This window comes from Myotis davidii, unplaced genomic scaffold, assembly GCF_000327345.1.
Source record: "Myotis davidii unplaced genomic scaffold, ASM32734v1 scaffold161, whole genome shotgun sequence".
Lineage (NCBI taxonomy): Eukaryota > Metazoa > Chordata > Mammalia > Chiroptera > Vespertilionidae > Myotis > Myotis davidii.
In genome coordinates this window covers 1,771,277-1,792,714 of record NW_006291567.1, presented here as the reverse complement: position 1 = coordinate 1,792,714, position 21,438 = coordinate 1,771,277, and positions in this window count along the sequence as shown.

Sequence of the window (21,438 nt, the reverse complement as noted above, 5' to 3'; positions counted from 1 at the left end):
CAGGATTACCCTGACCATTTCAATGATGCGGAAACAGACTTCAACAGCAAAGGGAACAGGGGCAGGAAGAGGGGTGATAGGAAGCATCTGGGAGGAACAGGCAGGCAGCTAAAAAGGAACAAACCCAAAAGAAAATGAGAGTCACATCTGGCTTATAGCTGACCATCATAACCCTTATTTGTTATTTTTGAGTTCAGAGAGATTTCTGAAACATCTTGGAAAAAAATGCTCTAAATGATCAGCCAGTTAATATCTAGTTAACAGCCTAAACTACTTGGTCATAGAAGTAAAGAGTTTGTTTTTTTAGCATTAAAAATACCCAATGTCCAAAGCACATTCTGATTTCAATGTATACCAGTCATTCCTTTTTCCCCCTCAATGTTATCTGACTCAGAAAACAATCTCTCATAAAAATGTATACTTCTATAGAATCAGAACAAAAGAGTCATAAAGTTAACATCAGAAAATTCTGCTACACCCAGAATTTCATTTAGAGAATTATAACCAAAATCCCTGAATTTGCCTTGAAATAAAAAGACATTCATATTAATTTTCTTAGCTATAACCTTGACCTTTTCAAGAATAAAATACTGATGGGAAGCCTTAAACACCCAGAAACCAGCACACATAGCAGCCTCTGAATACTAGTAAATGCACATTGAACTGAACTCCATACAGATAGCACAGGCACTTAATAGAGATGTGCTTATTGAAGTGCAAACCAAAATGACTGACCAACTACCTGTTGAGAAAAATTCATATCACTTTAAGACTGGCTCCAAGGTTTTTTGTACATATTATGACACCCTTAGCTTTAAAGCATCCTCACCCATAATGTATTCAGTTACATTAATCTTGTTTTCCAAACTATCAATTTCAAAACAAATCAGATTCTCTTAGGAAACAGGTATATATCTTTAAGAAGCTTATATGGTTGTGAGATGAATATGAAATATACTCAAAAATTCCAGTCATTTTAATGGTGTTTGACTATGTTTTTTTTTTAATTCCATCATACTATTTTGAAGATTATGGATAAAGTTATAGCCGAACAAATACAAAACTTGGGGTCAGTGCTCATATACTCCTTTCTTGAAATCCCAATTGGACTAACTTCCAAAAGCTCATTTTGCACATTCCTCCCACTTAAATATACAAAACCACAAACAGAATAAAAGAACAATCACCCTTGGAAATACATTTAATGAGTAATTAAGAAAAGAATAGCAAGGGAGGCAAAATTATCTTTATTGAAGAACATCCCCAAGCACTGCTATTGATAAAAATGAAATATGTCTATGAACTATTGTTATACACTTGCTCGTCATAGGAAGCTGTACTCCATAAATGTTATGCATCTTATAATATTCTGTCCTCAAAACAGAAATATTTATAAATAGCTCTGGGATCATTAAAAATGCAGGAGTATCTGCATTTTTGGGGAAAGAAAACTTTAATTTTGTAAATCCTGCGATCATAATGAAGTACTCACTTTCTCTGCCTTAGTTTCCTCTACTAACCTATCAATACACTTTCTAGAAATGTCCCAAAGTCACCATACAGTTAAGTCAAAATGCTAATCTATTTCTTCAAAGTAGAGGCCAATTTCCACTTGTAATCGCACGTTACTGTGAATGACAAATGTTTTACAACCTTTCTTTTTTAAAAAAATCAAAAGCCTTAAATGGGAACTTGTACCTAAATACCTGTGCTGTCAAAACATTCTGGGGAAGGAGGATCCCAATTACAGTTCAGCCCTCAAAGCAACGAAGAACCTCAAAGTGCAAAACCTAATAAATTCACCTACCATTCTACCTCTGGCGAGTCACGCTAGGATGCAGCACTAACGAGGTGGAGAAATCGAGAACGCTGTCTCAAAACCAAGGTAGCGAAGGTCCCTAACCCGTCACGCTGGGAGAGCAGGAGCCGCGCACGCCGCTACCCACCCCGGCTACCTACCCTGTAATCCGAGAGCTGGCTGCTCCAAGCCCCCTAGACAAGCCACTGGCGCTCCCCCCTGCTCCTCCGCTCCCGCCAGCTCCTCCGCTCCCCCTACCCCCTCCCTTCCCCACACACCAGCCGCCACGAGCCCCCTGCGCGAGTCGGACGGGCACCTAGCATCAGTACCTAAACCCGCGCTCCGCCACTGGCGCATCCTTCCGAGCTGGCATTTCACTCGCAAACTCCAAAAGTTACCTCACAAGTCCACAGAGGGCAACCAGGCAAGTTTCGGCCCCGAGCACACAAAGTCAGCCCCGCTGCCCATCCGCGCTCCCGGGGCCCGACCCGGCCCCACGCACCCCGAGAGGATAAGGACTGCCAGGGACACACCTACCGCAGACACACCTGGCAGCTGGAGGTGAGGCCACCTTATCGCTGGGCTGGCAGGTACAGGACAGAGAGTACAGGCCACCAGAGCTGTTTTTGGGAAATGCCATTAACTCTGCTGGGAGTGGTCTGGCCTTTGTCCCTTGTGAGACATGTGCCAGTCGATGAAAATGTAATCTGGTGTAAACCGGCTTGATCTCATCCTCCGGGGAACCAGCTTTGACCTTCCGGCTACTTCTAACAGCACAGACAAGCTTTCCTGTCTGTTCAGTGTCGCTGAGGGAGGAGCGAGGTGGACGCAGGGGGTAGGCCAGGCTGGAAAGTAGACTGGGATCTTTGGGAGCACCAGGGGTTCAGAGCTCAGCCCCAGCCTGAGCTCGCTGAGTGACTTTGGGCAAGTCACTTACCCTCTCTGATCCTATTTCTCTCATTTGTTGATTGAGGATAGACATAGTCCCAACATCGCTGGGTTGTTTGCTCCCCCGCCAAAAAAAAAAAAAAAGAAAGAAAGAAAAGAAAAGCCAGTCGCAGCCCCTGCACCCTAACTGGGACCCCAGGTTCGCGTCAAGTTCCTTCCCGGGAACTCGCTCCCCTATCCTGGACCATCGCCTTGGACTCTGGGCCACCACCCACCCCTGGCCACACGCTCAATAGGCAGGCGCTTCCCTAGGAACTCGAGCAAAAGTTCTATGAGCAAGGAAAAACCATCTCCTTAAAGCAGCTGGAACAAAACCACTCCTTAAGGAGTTGCAGCATATTCCTTAAAACAGCGATACCCGCCCCCCCCCACACACACACACACACACAAACACACACCCCCAAGAGCTTTTGCCAGGCATTACCCTCCAGTTCCACATTCTGGATTAAGTTGTTCCTCCAAACCCAGGCTTGAGCTAATGGGGACTACATTAACCCTAGGGTGTTCGGGAGCATCGTGCATTTTGGGGTCTCCTCTCCTGCACCCGCCTCACCCTGTTCTGAGCTGTGGTGCAGGTGAAGGTGCACCTAAGAGCGGCCTTACTAATAATCGTAAAACAGACACGAATCTCCGAGCAAAATGTGGAAAACCAGAGACATTATCCCATTCCTCCTTGTGAGGTTGAGTATAAGCAGATTTTAAACTTTTTGTTTAAAAAAAAAAGTATCAGGCCTTCTCTAACCCTTTCAAAAGCTGTATGTCGGTTTTGTATCCATGATCTATTTAACATAGTATGTAGGGCATGATGTATTTTTAAATCATAATTTGGAAATCGGAGCCTAAAACTTTTTAAAACCCCGCAGAATATATTCATTTAATACAATGCATAATGCAATTATTTTCATGCCTAACTTTTGCAACATCAAGCAAGGGCCAAACTAGAGTGTTCTTTATTGTTTCTCAACGTTGGTGAATGGCACAAAATCAAATTGCTCTGATTGTCTTTGAATTCTTTAAAAATGAATAAATAGACCTGCCCGGGTACCTCAGTTAGAGCTGTTGTCCTCATAAGGCCAAGATTGCAGGTTCCACCCCAGGTTAGGGCACATACAAGAATCAACCAATGAATGCATAAATTGATGGAACAACAAATATCTTTCTCTCTCTCATTCTCTCTCTCTCTCTCTCTCTCTCTCTCTCTCCCTCTTCCTATCTCTAAAAATCAATCAATACATTAAAAATAAAGAAAATGAATAAATGCTAATGCAAAATTCAAAAAAACCTTTAATATGAAAATAGAAAAAGTAGGCCACTGATAGGCAAATATTAAGGAGAGATTTGGTCATTTGGTCAATTGTGTAACATCACATTAGAGAATATGAAGACTCAAAATTGTTTTTAAAAGCTATCTTTAACAGAAGGAAATTAAACAGGTTTAAGTAAACCCTTAGCATGGACTGGGATGGGGTGGGTGTTTAAATTCTTAATTATTGGCCATTGTCTTTCTAATCCCAATGCAATGGAAATAGTTGAAATTCATCTCCACATTCTATGTATGAAAGATTTGGATTTCATTTATGCCACTTTTTTTTTTCTTTTTCAGCCATTTCTTTTTATTTTTTAAAATATATTTTCATTGATTTCAGAGAGGAAGGGAGAGGGAGAGATAGAAACACCAATGATGAGAGAATCATTGATCGGCTGCCTCCTGCACAACCCACACTGGGGATTGCAGCCTGAACGGGAATCAAACAGTGACCTCCTGTCATAGGTCACGAGGCTGCCTCCTGCACAACCCACACTGGGGATTGCACCCTGAACGGGAATCAAACAGTGACCTCCTGGTTCATAGGTCAATGCTCAACCATTGAGCCACACTGGCCAGGCTCAGCCATTTCTTTTTATTTACAGTTTGTGTTCAATGCAAATCAATTCCATAAGATGAGAAGTCACTTGAATCAAAGCATAGCCCTGACCGGTTTGGCTCAGTGGATAGAGTGTCAGCCTGTGGACTGAAGGGTCCCAGGTTCGATTCCGGCCAAGGGCATGTACCTTGGTTGCGGGCACATCCCCAGTGGGGTGTGTGCAGGAGGCAGCTGATCAATGTTTCTCTCTCATCGATGTTTCTAACTCTCTATCCCTCTCCCTTCCTCTCTGTAAAAAATCAAAGCATCAATACGCAAACACAATAGACAATCCAAAATACCTGTACAGCATTCAGGTATGAAACAAAAGGGAATGTTCATTCAGACATACAGCAGCTTGAAATCTGCTGAGTTATGCTGTTCCTAGGTGGGTTTCTAAAGATGGGAAAAAATGACTTTGGTTATCAAGACTATTGTGGTCATATTAGATACTGGAACATCTAAGCATCAGTGTATAATCATGCAAACAAAAGACTTTAGGAAGTCTATTTTTAGAAAGGTTCTGAGCATCAAGACAGTTAAGAAAAGACTTACTTTCCAGAATTAAGCCCACATAGGGCTTTGGATTAGGTTCTAACTATATAAAAATATTAACCAATTGTGCTGAGCCAGTTCAGCGAAGGGTTCACAAGCCTGAGTGAGGGCAGCGAATGGATGAAGAAATGACAGACAAAGAGAATAAGCTGGGTCTAGGTGGATCTTCCTGTGCCCCGCTGAGGCCACAGAGAGAGATCCAGAGGCAAGCTGAGCTTTTATTTTATAGCCAGAGGTAGACAAGGTAGTGGTCACCATAGTTACAATGTTCTTGTGAGTTTCACTTGTTTTGGCAGCACTTGCTGCACCTCCCACAGCCCATTAGCTACCCAGATAAGATCTAGAGAGTGTCATAAGGTCAAGCCTAATTATACTAAGAGGACTGTGCCCTCTAAGCTGGGACTTGTTTGTGTCTTTGCCACAAGTCAGTCCGAGGCTTACCCCTATAGCCATGCCCCACATTAATAACAGAAAATGTTCCAGATGTGGCTATTCTGATTCATAGTTTTAAAAATGTATGTACAGACAGAGTATAAAAGTTTTTCTAAATTTAATGTAAGCTTCCAGTCTTTACTTCCCAAATACCTAATTTACAGTTTTGGCTCCATATATTTGCCTTTGCAATTTTAAGATTTGTCAATTTTACCTTCAAAACCAATCACTTTTTATTTTTTAATATATTTTTATTGATTTCAGAGAGGAAGAGAGAGGGAGAGAGAGAAACATCAATGATGTGAGATAATCAGTGATCAAATCATTGATCAGCTGCCTCCTGCACGCCCCACACTGGGGATCAAGCCCACAACCCAGGCATGTGCCCTGACTGGGAATCAAACCGTCACCTCCTGGTTCATAGGTCCATGCTCAAACACTGAGCCATGCTGGCTGGGCAAACCAATCACATTTTAAATTGTAAAAGTAGTCAACATATGCAGAAATAAAAAGCATTTTTAAATTAGTTGAGGTCAGTGTACTTCTCTTTGGAATTAGTTTAGCTAAATGAGTCTGGTGCTCTTGCTGAATATCAGCAAAATTTACTCATTATGCTTGGATTTGGGGTAGACTCCAATTCATCATTGCCCTGGGACATATCAATTGCTACACAAAAAGTCAAATTCTTTGTCAAATCCAATCACTCAGAGCAAAGAGTTCAGTTCCCAAGAGAACAGTGCTAGCTTAACAATGTAAAACTTTATCTAGAATTACATCGGTATTAAGTTAGTACATTGAGGATTTACAGGAACACCTGGAAGTTCCTTCTAATATACATATAAGTAGAACCAGAGCTTTTTGCATTACCTAACTGTTTTATGGCCTTATAACTTTAATGAACCAAACGAAAACTGACTGTTCCAAATTCCATCCTTTATCTCTAGATAAGATATAAATCTATTCATTTTCAAGATAGAATTGTATGTGCCAATACTTCTTAAGACACATTTAAGTAAATTACCTCTGAACTAATTTTGGATGTGCCTCTCTTCATCTTGTACATGAAAGTCCAGCAGATTTAATATTGGCATTCATCATCTAGTCAAACCTTGCACATGCTCTTCAAACCAATCAAATTTGAGATCTTCAAAATTTTCTGTCAATAAAATTACGTGTAGAATTAGCAGATTCAATGAAGACCTGTTTTTTCCTTGTCACACTGGATGTCTAGATGCCATTTGGATTGGGTTTAGAAGATAGAGAAGTATAGACGTTTCTTGGCCCAACTCTTTTAAGAGTAGAGATGTAGATGAGAGAATGAAATCACAAAGAGGCTGGCTGTTGATTGCAGAGCACTGCCACTTGCCCTGGTGGTGGCATTCACTGAACTTGGGGTAGTCGAGGTATTGTGGGAGGGGTTACTTGCAAGTGTTACAACAGTTGTTTGGTTTGAATAAATCTGTGTGGTAAGAGCAGTGCAGAAAGTAGCAGCCCCAGTCCGAGCCTGGCTACCATGGCTCTGCCCATGTCCACTCTGTCAGTGCACCACAAGTCTCACTGGATGCTGGGCGCATGGAGAACCCCTGGCTTGGGATGGGCGCAGGCAAAGTTTTCATTTACACCTGTTTCACATGTATGAACCCTTTATTAAGTTGTAGAAATACTTTGATTGTTACATTGGCAGTCTCATGGGCACCGCATTTACTTCCCACATTTCTGTTTTTAACATAAAATTACTGAAGTCCTTCCGCATTATCTATATTAAAACATTTTTGTTGTTAATCCTCACCTGAAGATATTTTTCCATTGATTTTTAGAGAGAATGTAAGGAAGGGGAAGAGACAGAGAAAGAGAAACATTGATGTCAGAGAGACACATAGATTGGCTGCCTCCCTCACGTGCCCAGACCAGGGCCTGGGATTGAGCCTGCAATCCAGGTACATGCCTTTGAACAGAATAGAACCTGGGACATTTCAGTTCACCAGCCAACACTCTATCTACTGAGCCAAACGGGCTAGAGCAGACCATCTTCTTAATGATTATGTTCACCAAAGCATTTACTAGTATAGAAGTGTGACTCTGTTATATTAAATGAGTTATTGAAAATACCTGTGATCTATTGAGTACCTACAGTGTGATAAAAATCATGCTAACCTCTTTAGATACATAGTTTTCAATATCCATAATGTTCTTTCACAAAGCTGTTATGAGGTAGATACCCTTATTCCCATTTTACAGATGAGGAATTTGAATGTTGCATAGCAAATAAGTGGTAGGATCAGCTTCTGAACATATATTCGAATCTTTCCTAACTATTCTTTCCACCATCTCATCAATCATATGCTTTCATCTTAGACTATGTATATAAACATTCAATAATTACTATTTTATTTACCTACACCCTGCTTTTCCTTTTTCCCCCTTTGCCAAAAGAAACTTGAGCTTGCTTCTTAACACTAGAAAGACTGAAATTTAGTACATACCTATATTGCCCAAAAGCCGTCAAAATGACTGCATTGTGAAAGAATAACTAATGTGTAAAGAAATTTGGTTAAAATTAATTTTTAATATTTTTTATATTATTTACAGTTATATAACAAGTTATTTGACATTTCTTTCATGAATTTAGGGCATAAAAGAAATAAAATAAACAACTTATTAGAACAAGTATCACTGCATAAAGATTCGAATAACAAGTACTAGTTTAGCTTATTGAGCAACTGCAACTTATCAAGTATCGACAATTTATCATGTACTTGTATGTTATCATGTGACGGTAATCGAAAAAAACTGAAAACTGGTATTTCAATACAGAGACGAACTGGTCAATAATTGCTCGTCAACTGTTATATTTTGCCCTGGTTGATAGCAAGCTTGACTATTTTCAATGAACTTGTCCCATATTTCCGAAACCAAGGCAAACTAATTTGTTTGTAGGTGCCTACTTCTTTCGGTTCTTTTGTCAAAACGAATAAATCGTAGGATTTGCTTGAACTTTTCTCTGGCCATAGTTTTTCTAAAAAATACGGGACCCTACTTTGCTGACCATAAATAACTGAGTTTTAAATTTTTTGCCTCGTAGGCTCCACGAGCATATAAAATCCCAATAAATGCACGTATTTCCGGTAATGTTGTTGTCCAATCGTTCCTCAAAATTCGGCGGCCTTCTTCTTCTGTGCACTTTTTTAAAAATTTCCCCCCCAAGCAGTCAAAATGACTGCTTTCAGGCAATATAGGTATAACACACACACACACACACACACACACACACACATATATATATATACCGGAAATGAAGGAGGGGGAGGTAACTACAATTATTAATAAACGCATTTATATGTTGTATAAACAGTCACAAAATTCTAAGAAATTCTGTCATTATATACATCATTGTTTTTCTAATTGAAATTAAAAAGCAGTCAAAATGACTTCCTTGGGCAATCTAGTGTTAATGATGTTAGGATAGGTCAGAACACCACTGGTTCTTTTACATTATATGGAAGTGCTTTGCACACAGTAGGAATTTGGTAAATATTTGATGAATAGATAAATGGATAAATGAATACCTCCTATTATGGCAGTCAATTAATTTTGCCCATTACACCTGAAAATAAAGAAACTATTTGAACTGAAAAGATAAGAACTAATGTTGATAAAATCTAAGTTTTCATGACTATTTTTCAAGCTTCAGATTTGCTCCTATAATACTCCTGACTCAGCCCAAAATCTGTGACAACCTTAAAGATCCTTCATCACCACTCAACTCAACCAGTGGCCTCCTGCTAGCACTCATCCCAACTCAGCCTGCTCCAGAATAGCTCAGGCTTCCATTAGGAGAGGTGAGCAGAGCCCTCCTTGGAGCTGTAGCAGCCCTAGAGAACATGGGCTGAAGTGAGCAGAGACTGGGAACAATCACAGCAGTTAGGGTTTGATGGTCACAGGGAGGGTGTGAGGACCGGAACAGACACTGGGCCAGCTGGATTAACAACTTCACAAGACCACTTCAACAAATGTGGGGGGGTTTCCAATTGAGCTTTAAACTACCTGCAAAAAAAGTGCAAAAATCATAAATGTACAGCTCAATTAATTTTTACATATGTACTCACACTGACATCAAAGTATAGACATTTCCAGCTCCCCAGAAAATCTTATGAGTCTTCCCAGTCAAGAACACAATTATTCTGACTTCTGTCACTATAGATTAGTTTTGCCTGTTCTTTGGTATCTTATCAATGGATTTACTAGTATATAGTACTAGAGGTCCAGTGCATGAATCCATGCACAGGTAGGGGCCCTCAGAGTGGCCTGTGGGGATTGGGCCCCAGCTTGCCCCCCCAGTCTTGCAGCCCCACAGCCCCGCCTGGCACCCCACCATGGCCTGGTGCTGCCCCCTCACCTGCTCCACCATCCTGCCTGCTGGGTGATCAATCGGTTGGGGCCCTGCCCCCCACCCAGCTCCCTCAGCACCTGAGAGCTGGGTGGTGGCCCCGCCCCCCATCTGCTCACCTGCTCCACCATCCAGCCACAGTCCCGCTCTGGTCAGAGCTCATCAGGCCCCACAGCGCCTCCACTGCCACCTGTTGCCAGCACCTTGTCACCAATGCCCGCCATGTTCCACACCGTCCCCTGGCGGTCAGCACACGTCATAGAGAGCGGACGAACTCCCAGTCAAACAACCATCCAAGGGGACAATTTGCCTATTAGGCTTTTATTATATGGGATGTCCTCTTTTATGTCTGGCTTCTTTCACTTAACATTATGTCCCCAAGATTCATCCCTGTTGTTGAAGCACAACCCTCATTCTTAACAAGTGTTGCAGGCAACTTTGTTTTCTCTCTTTCCCAAAAGCTGTGTTATGTGTGTTTTTTGGTGTGTGTGTGTGTGTGTGTGTGTGTGTGTTTGGCTAAGGCTATTGTAAATTGTCTTTCAATTATTTTCTCCTCCTTTTTATAATGAATACTCTTTAATTTTGGCAGTAATTTGGCCTCTAATTATATTAAATCTTAGTTACCTTGATAATGAAAACTTTGTTTTATTCAAAGTCAAGGGCAGGTTTCACTTCATACCACTTCAGGGTACTGTGTAGGTCAGTGATGGCGAACCTTTTGAGCTCAGCATGTCAGCATTTTGAAAAACCAAAGCTTAACTCTGGTGCCATGTCACATATAGAAATTTTTTGATATTTGCAACCATAGTAAAACAAAGACTTATATTTTTGATATTTATTTTATATATTTAAATGCCATTTAACAAAGAAAAATCAAGTCTGATCCAGCCAAACACTGAAATAAGACGTTACTTCCTCTGCCTCTTAAGACCTCCCCATAAAATGTAGAAGTATTTTCCCTCAGCAAACGCAAATGCTCCCCATTTGTTGCCACTGGTTGGATACTTAAGCCCCTGATAGTCCAGAAACTGCTGATCAAATTTTTTTTAATCTTTAATTTCTTTATTGGTTAAGGTATTACAAGTGTGTCCTCATCCCCCCTATTAGTCCCCAACCTCCCCACCCCACTCATGCTCTCATCCCCCTGTTGTCCATGTCCATTGGTTTAGCTTATATGCACGCATACAAGTCCTTTGGTTGATCTCTTCACCTTACCCCCTCCCTCCCCTACTTTCCCTCTGGGGATTGATAGTCTGATCGCTGTTTCTCAGCCTTTGGATCTGTCCCTGTTCATCAGTCTATGTTGGTCTCTATATTCCACAAATGAGTGAAATCATGTGGTATTTATCTTTCTCTGACTGGCTTATTTCACTTAGCATAATGCTCTCCAGTTCCATCCATGCTGTTGAAAAAGGCAAGAGTTCCTTCTTTTTTACTGCAGAGTAGTATTCCATTGTGTAGATGTACCGTAGTTTTTTAATCCAGTCATCTGCTGATGGGCACTTAGGCTGTTTCCAAATCTTAGCTATGATGAATTGTGCTGCTATGAACATAGGGGTGCAAATATCCTTTCTGATTGGTGTTTCTGGTTTCTTGGGATATATTCCTAGTAGTGGGATCACTGGGTCAAATGGGAGTTCCATTTTTAGTCTTCTGAGGTAGCTCCATACTGTTCTCCACAGTGGCTGCACCAGTCTGCATTCCCACCAGCAGTGCAGAAGGGTTCCTTTTTCTCCGCATCCTCTCCAACACGTGTTGTTTGTTGATTTGTTGATGATAAACTATTGATCCTTCTTCCATTTTGTGTCCTCTGACTAAATACAGATTTGTAAACCAACATGGTGGCTGGAAAGATGAACGTTTAGAGGCCCTTTGCATTCCATATATTCCAAAAATTTGGGCAATGGGTTTTGTTTGTTGCTTGCAGGGTAGTAGGTAGTGTGTTCCTACATCAGAAGGCAAATAATGCCTGGTTGTCTCTCATTTTATGACGTCAGCAGCTTTTAATGGGCAATGCCTAAACCCATTAGGTAAGCAGTTCTCAAAGTGTGGTCCCCAGACCAGCAACATCTGCCTTACCTAGGAACGTACCAGAAATGCAGCCTCGGGCCTCCTCCCAGACCCACTGAATCAAAAACATTGTGATGGGACCCAGAAATATGAGTTTTAACAAGTCCTCTAGGGCAGGGGTGGGCCAAAACCAGCAAAATCTCTGACTCAAAATTCTTCTGCGTGCCAACCCTTACTTTTTGAGAACATGTTACGCCTACTTGATATCTCTTAAAGCAGGGGTCCTCAAACTACGGCCCGCGGGCCACATGCAAATACAAATATTGTATTTGTTCCCGTTTTGTTTTTGTACTTCAAAATAAGATATGTGCAGTGTGCATAGGAATTTGTTCATAGTTTTTTTAAAAACTATAGTCCGGCCCTCCAATGGTCTGAGGGACAGTGAACTAGCCCCCTGTTTAAAAAGTTTGAGGACCCTTGTTAAAGTGTACATATGTGAAGAGCCTTGAAGAAATAATAAAATTCATTCGAGTGACAAAAACAGTATATGATGATGAAAAATACATTTATTTCTTAATGTATACAAGTACACTGATAGTCCAACAGAAAACTTTATGATTCCGTTTGATATTATCAGTGGGACTTTTGCTGCTGCATCACTGATGACAGAGATTTTACATCAGGTTTATATTTCATGACCTTCAGAGATATGCACGAACTACTACTGTCATCCATCAGGCTACTCCTATTATGAGACTTAACAAAATTCATTACTGAGAACAAATATTCACAAGCGTATGTGGATGAAAACATGGAGAGTAACACTGTTGCAAAGTTTTTTAAACAGAAAAAATTTTCTGGAATGGCATTCCAAGTCCTCAATAGTTCATTTTCGACACTTTTCTCTGGTACTCCTGTCTCTAATGGCTTTTTTTCAATGTTTTCCAAGTCAACTCTAAGGTCAATAAATTTCTGCTTCCAAATTGAGCTACTCTGAAATTCAATCAACTGCATTTCAAAGTCAGCCATGTCTATCCATGAAAACATTTGTCAGTTTAGTTCCTCCAGTTTCATGCTGTCTGGAAACCTCATGAATTTTGCTGTCTCTTCCAGTTGTCTGAATTTCGCAAATCTTGAGAAGAACTGCTCAATAGTTGACTCGATGATGTTTAAATACAGCTTTTGAAGGCTTTGACAATCTGTTCTGTCATCTTTTGGGGGGTCTTTGATGTGCCTCTTGAGGTTTGGGAAATACCTAAATCTCTCACCATTCACATTCCTCTTAAAGACTTCCAGTTTCTTTTCAAAAGCCTTTATGTAACCAAACAACATTAAGTGTCTTGCCAGTTCATTGTAATTTAACATTTAAGTCATTCAAATGTTCACAAAAATTGTAAATGGAAGATTATAAGAGAGGGTTTCGCGTGCCAGCAAAAGTTACTGGCGTGCCATGTTTGGCATGCATGCCAGGGGTTGCCCACCCTTGCTCTAGGGGCTGGTAATACAGGTCAAAGTTTGGAAATATCCAGAGTTAATTCAGCAACGTTGCCCAGTGCCGATATTTTAAGACTGACATTAACTTAAAAGGATTTGGGCAAAATAAAGTAAGAAAAATCTCCAAAATAAAGTAAGACCATGCTCAAAAGAGGCAGCTAGAGGAGCAAACATGTTTTTAAGTGAGAAATTGAAAAGATGTAAGTAGGGATAGAATTAACACTGCTTCATTGAGAAACACATTAGAAAAACTGAACTCATAGATATAGAGAACAGATTGGTGGTTGCCAGTAGGGGGGGTAGGGTTTTGGGCAAAATGGGTGGAGGTGGCCAAAAGGTACAAACTTCCAGTTATAAAATAATAAGTCCTGGGGGTGTACTGTATAGTATAGTGACTATGATCAATAATACTCTGTTGCATACTGGAAAGTCGCTGAGAGAGTAGATCTTAACGGTTCTCATCATAAGAAAAAAAACGTAGCTATGTGTGATGATGGATGTTAACTAGATTTACTGTGGTGATCATTTTGCAATATATACAGATAACAAATCTTTGCGTTGTACACCTGAAACTAATATAATGCTACATGTCAATTATACCTCAAATTAAAAAAAAAAAACGGAATAGAAAAGGTTGAGAAACAGTGGTCTAATGCCACTAAAAAAAATCAAAACAAAACACACATTAGAGAAACTCAAAAACAAAGGCTTAGGAGGATGGGAAGAGATCACCTAAAGACTATATATGCATAGCCCATTGACATAGACAATAATGTGATGAAGGCCTAGGAGGGGCGGGGCAGCGGAGGGTGGGGGGAGGGAGACTAAGGGAGGGAAAACAGGGGACATCTATAATAGACTCAACAATAAAGACAGAACAAAACAAGTTTATACTTTTAAAATATTTTTAATTCTTTGAAATAACAGGATAAGTTAAGAATGCTTTAGAATCCACACAATCGCTCATCAAGATTTAAGAGGGATTTGAAAATGAAGAACAATAACAACAGTAATGTTGAGTTAATGGGCAAGTAGATGCAAAGATAAATGGCAATGCTCTGGGCACTTTAGAATTCAATGGCTTGAGTTCAGAGAGCTATAACCACAAATCAAGCATTCTGTATGGGTTTTATAGCAGTACCTTTATTTTCAACATACATGAATTCTGTATAGGAGTTATCATGAATGTGATAGAGAAAGCATAGGGAGTGGGGGACCTGGTGATGTTTGGCACTGCTTCTTCCTGGGACTAGGACTGATTTAAAGTGCACCAGACTCTAAAATGAATGGAAAACCACCCCACCAGCCAGCCATAAGCTCCTCTAGAACTGGTCCAGACACTATCTAAAGGCAGCATCTGGCATTGGAATGCACCTGCATGACACGCTCTGCACATCTATTTCTTATTCAGGCAGGAAGTATTTACTGAGCCTACCACATACCAGGACCTATGCTAGGTGCATACAGTCTGCAGACAAATAAACAAGTGATCTTAATGGTAAAGGCTATAGATGAAATTAACACATTGATTATAGGCACCAATAGGTATATTCACTTGTTGAGGACATGGACTCTTAACATGTTTTTGTACATGAATAAAAATAAGCCTTCATGCAAAATCCTATAAACTTTGAATATAGGACATAGACAAGTTAACATAAAATTCACTTAGAGAATATTTTTTTCCTTTTCTTAAAAACTTTCTTGTCCTAACTGGTTTGGCTCAGTGGATAGAGCGTCAGCCTGCGGACTGAAGGGTCCCAGGTTCGATTCCGGTCAAGGGGATGTGCCTTGGTTGAGGGCACATCTGTTAAGGGCATGTGCCTTGGTTGCAGGCACATCTCTTAAGGGCATGTACCTTGGTTGTGGGCACATCCCCAGTTGGGGGTGTGCAGGAGGCAGTTGAATGATGTTTCTCTCTCGTTAATGTTTTTAACTCTCTATCCCTCTCCTTTCCTCTCTGTAAAAACATCAATAAAATATATTTTTTAAAAACTTTCTTTAGCTCCTGGCTTTTGGAAATTTCCACCAAACTCTCCTTCACACATTCCCAGCACTTTGTCATTCAAAACCTTGTCTCTAGGCATCTAGAGGGAGGGAATCAGTCAACTACATGGTCTAAAGTTTGGAGTCCAGCAAGCCTTTAATAGCATAGTACTCTCAATGGCCTCTCTTTTCCCCTCTAATGCTGGGGACCTCAATCCAGGTGCCTAAGAAAAGAAGATGGGAAATTGTGGTTTCGTGGGATACTTTGTGTAAACCCACAACGTGCAAACCTTTTTTATTAGATAGCATTGGCTAGGAAAGGAGAAAAAAAATATACCAAGCCTAAGTCTGCAAACTTACAAAGCATGACACAACATGTTAAAAGGCTTAGTGCCATGAACAATCAGGTCCTTGTTGTCTATCCATTTGCTAGCACAGTTTCCACAAATAACAGGGAAGTTCTAAATTTTCATAAAACATTTTGGCAGCACAGGATGGGCCAGCTTTCTGGCGGTCTCTCTAAGAAAATGACTGCAAAGGTTTTTGTGTGAACAGCCTTAAATATTTTAAATCCTTGGTAAATAAAGTTGCCAAGAGTCCCAAATATGTTTTACTATTTCTGAATTGGACATTCAGGATTTAGGGGGAGTTTTTTCAACAACAAATATTTTAATAAATGAGTTATCCTAATCCCCTTTCTTAAATGTTGATGACTTTGGGAAATTTCATAAATGAAAAACAAGCTTTAGTAGCCAAATTGCAGAAATTGAGATACATAAAAATTTCCTAGAAAGCATACTTTAAATGACTCCATTGAGGCTTCCAGGAAAAATATAGGCCCACAGTTTTTACTCTATGAGAATACTGATTTCTAAATCAAAGATTTGAGAAACCAGCATAACCTACTAATCTAAAATTAGAAAATTCTAGAGTTCTTTCAGCAAGTTATTTTGAAAGATGGGTGCTCTAAATCTGGCTTCCTATATGGTAGACACTAGCCACACGTAGCTTTTGAATTTAAATTTAAATTAATTAATTAATTAAAAATTCAGTCCCTCAGTCATACTAGCCTCATTTCAAATGTGGCTAATGACTATGGTATTAGTGCATAACATTTCCATCTCAAAGAAACTCCTATTGAACGGAATTGTTCTATATCCTTACTATTCAAAAGGTGAAGCGGCAGCTTCAGCAGCATCTCAGAGCTTGTTAAAAAGACGAAAGAAAGAAAAAAGAAAGAAAGAAAGGAAGGAAGGAAGGAAGGAAGGAAGGAAGGAAGGAAGGAAGGAAGGAAGGAAGGAAGGAAGAATCTCATGCCCCACACCAAACCCACTGAATCAGAAACTTCATTTTTACAAGATCCCAGGCAATTTGTGTGCATATTGAAGTTTGAGAAGCATTGGTCTAAATCAGTGTTTCCCAGATTAGCTTGACCTAGAGCACTCTAATCATTCAGAAACTAGGGCCTTTCTCTAGATCTTCTAAGTCTGACTCTTCAGAGCAGGTGCTTAGGAATCTGTATGTTTACCAATCACTCTAGGTGATTCTTATTACCCTGAAATTGGGCACTGATATTTTTTTAAAAACTCCCCATGATTCTGATGGGCAGTCAAGATTAAGAACCACTGCTATAAATGATTTGATCTCAAAACTGCTTCTGGTCATAAAATTGGGTATTTGATTTTAAACAGAGGTAAAGTGATGGCATTAAAAGTAAATCTAAAAAAAAAAAGTCAATCTAACAGTTTATACATCTTAGAAACACAGCTAAAGATCTTATTATATATTCCATGAGCTAGAACAAGAAGTATCCATGTAAGATTTTGACTATTTTGCTATTTTTGTTACATAATAAGACAGAATTCTATATGGTATTTTGGAGGTTTTGCTGTTTCCCCTACTTTTTAAAAAATATATTTTATTGATTTTTTTACAGAGAGGAAGGGAGAGGGATAGAGAGTTAGAAACATCTATGAAAGAGAAACATCAATCAGCTGCCTCCTGCATACCTCCTACTGAGGATGTGCCTGCAACGAAGGTACATGCCCTTCACTGGAATCGAACCCAGGACCCTTCAGTCCGCAGATTGATGCTCTGTCCACTGAGCCAAACCAGTCAGGGCTCCCCTACTTTTTTATATTGGTTTTCTGAATAAAATGATTAGCTCCTTGAGGATGAAAATAAGGTTTTTCTAATTTTTTGGACCCTATAACTCCTATCCCAAAATATACACTTGTTGACTCAAAATAACCGATAATGAGACCCAGATAAAACAAAGTCACAGTATTTTAACAGAAACAGCAGCAGACAAGAAACCCCAGACAAAAAAAAACCCACCCAGCTATGAAGAAATAAGAGTCCTATAGAGATAAGGAATGGGGTAACAAAAACAGATGTGGCAAAATATGCTATTAATAAGGGAAAGGTGAAAAGGAAACGTTCTAAATCAGAAAGCATCAGATAGGTGGTTGGTCCTCAGATATTAATTATATTATTATGCTTCATAACTTAACTTTTATAGCCCTAAATGCCTAGAGTAAAAAATAGAAGAGGCTTAAAATTAGTTAATTATCCAACTTAAGAAGTTAAAAAAATAGAATAAACTCAAGGAAACAAAATATAAAATCAACTGAGAATATCAATGAAATTAAAAAAAATAGAATAGAGACTAGCAAAGCTAAAAGTTTGGTTCTTGAAAACAATCTATACTTAGAAATTATTCACATGTTCAATCAATTCACCCCAGATTAATCTGTAGATTCAGTGCAATTCCAATCAAAATTCCAGTGGGTTGTTTTTTCAAGAAACTTGATATGCTGATTCTAAACTTTATTTCAGGTTTCTCACCCTTGACAGTGTTGACATTTGGGACCAAATAACCATTGTGCTGTACATATAATTATTTCCTAATTTATATATTTAGTTAGTTTCCAGTTTCAGCCACTCTCTAAACTCTTTATCCCTCTCATCTGTCTCTTTCTATATATAGTCCCCTTCCTAAAAATAGCTACGAAGGAGACCCCCCCACACACACACAACTCCCTTTTTCTCCCAACTTTGCCAGACTAGGGTTTTTATCCCCTCATACATGCCTGGTTTTGGCTTCCCATCTCATGTCATTGCCTGTACGGGTCACTGGGGCCAGAACTACGCTCTTTAAATCCATAGCTCCCTCTTTATCCCCAGAAACCACATTCCCATTCCCAATTTCTTCACTCCAGAAAGCCATGTTTATTCCTTTCCTCACTCAACCAACATTTACCAGCCACTTTCACTATATCCAATGCACTGAATTAGGTACAATGGGAGATATAATAAGGTGAACCAGAGAAAACCCTGGCCTCAGGAACATGCAGACCAGTGGAGAAAGTGACATATATACAGCAGAAATAACTATAAGGGAGAAAAGAATGTGTCAGGTCTTGCCCACATCTATAAAATCAACACTATTCCAGATCATAAGATGAATTTGACCTACGGCAGGAAGCATTTAACAGACTCCAGCCCCTGGAAGTAAGCTGGACATAAGCACCCAGCTGCCCTTATCATGTGGTTCTGACTTTGTCACTGCACCCAAGTTCCTATTCTAGAAACTTGCTTAATATCTCAGTCCCCTACTCGGGGGCTCCAGATCTTATCATTAGATTCTACCTTAGCCTCTGCCCCTTGTGTTTGATTATAGTAACTTTCACAGTATATTATTATTGTTATTACTAGGGGCCCAGTGCACAAATTCATGCACCTTGAAAGGAATTGTGGGCCGCAGGACTGTGGTAGGCACAGGGGTAGGTCTCAGCCCATCCTCCGTGCCCCTGCATGTTCCTCCCGCCATGGCCTCCAGTCCCCTGTGACTTGTCTACCAGCAACCCTGCTCCTGCCAATGTTGCTCCTACGCGCTGATGGTGCTGGCCCCGCTCACAACTGCTGATGGCACAGTGCGATTAGGGCCAGCACCAGCAGTGGGTTCGAGTGGTGGCTGCTGCCCCGATGACCCTTAGGAGCAGGACGAGGTGAAGAAGCCATCAGGGGTGATCAGGGCCAGTAGCCACCATTCACACCCACTGACGGCACTGAGCAATCGGGACTGGCGCCAGGCGTTGGCAGCGGGTGCAAATGGGGCTGGTGCTGGCAGCATGTGCAAGCAACAAGCGGGATTGCAGTACGCAGGAGCAAAGAATTTTCAGTAACCACCAGAGGCTCACCCCAATGACCAGTGACCAGCACCCTGCCTTGGTCTGGCGTCCCTGCTCACCTGCTCCACCATCCCTCTGTGGCTGATGCCCACCATGTTGTGCTCACGTCCCCTGGTGGTCAGCGCACATCATAGTGACCAGTTGTTCAGTTGTTCCAGTTGTTCCGCCGTTTGGTCTATTTGCATATTAGCCTTTTATTATATAGGATTTTTATTGCTATTATTATTTTGGCCTGTGGTCCTTATATGAACCAGGGAACTGCTCTGAAGTGCAGCTACCAGATGGTGCCTTGTTTATTCTTCTTGATGATACTCTCTGATGCCACATATCTGCAGTTTCAAACTTTGCCTTAGGATTATTGTGACTTACTGAGGATGCTGGCTACTTTACTCTGGGTCCCTATCCCGTTTCTCTCTGTGACTCAATGCTAATTTGCTCTTAGACCCCAAACTCCTTCATATGTCCACCCCCACTGCCTTTCCAGCTCTCCCAAGCTGTTGTCCCACAGCTAAGAAGTGACCAGTTCCAAGTCCCGCCTCCCAGCCAAACAGGTATAACTAACCCTGCTCCACTGAATACTGGGATATGACTGTAGATGCTCGGACAGGTATAGATCAAGTGTTTATAGAGTTAATTAAACAAAGGAATAGAGGGATTTCTTTCTAGGAAAAAAAGGATGTGTTGGGGAAGATCTTGTGGGGAAGCTCTGAAAGGTTTTTTCAGGCAAAAGCACAAAGGTGAAGAAATTTGAGATACACATGGAAAACAACAAGTCATTTCATTTGGCTGGAGCAAAGAGCATAGAGCACAGTGATTTGGCATATATAGTCTTTGGTTGATCATTGGCCATTGGTGATTGGACCCTCCCCTCCCTGGAGATTTGAAGGTGCTTCTGAAAGTTCCAAACCTCTAAGCACAGGGTTGGTTCCCCTGGCAATCAGCTCTCATCCTTCAGTGCTGTCCAAAAGTTACCAGTAACATAACAGAAGTCACCTTTATGACTCTTATCACAGGATATTTCAAGGATTTTAGGAGCTCTGTGCCAAGAATGTGTTGAAGTCCAAATATATACTTCTTATTATAAATCAAAAGTTATCACAACAGGAGAAGGAGGATGTGGAAGAAAACAACCAGCTTACAATTGATCTTACTAATCTTAGAGAAAGGTACAAGTGGAGACATAAAATTCAAAGTCATGGATTTGGGAGAGATTTATAAGGGAGGGAAGATCAAATTCAGAATTAGGATCCAGTCAGGAAATGGGAACCACATCAGTGGTTTAAACGGAAAATTAAATATAAAGAATAGCAGGGGAGAAACAAAGCTGGCGGCATAGGTAAACACCTGAAATTGCTGGCTCGAACAACCACTCCAAAACTACAACTAAAGACAAAACGGACATCACCCAGAACCCCAGGAAGGCTGGCTGAGCGAAAATTCTATAACTAGAAGGAAAGAGAAAAGCACACTGAGACTTGGAGGGGGTGCGGAAGTAAAGTGCAGAGGTATGGAGGCTCGTGCACGTGTGCAAAGCAACTGAGGACGCTGTTGTCCTTTTCAATTGGGAGGGGGACACATACTCCCGCTCTGACCTCCAGTTCTGGGCGAGTCACTGGGGACCCAGACTCTTACAGGGAGAAACTGGACTGTCTGGCATCAGGTGGAACTTGAGGGCGACTTTTTCTCAGAAGTGCTTGCAGCAATTACCATGGGACATTGAGACCCAGGGCC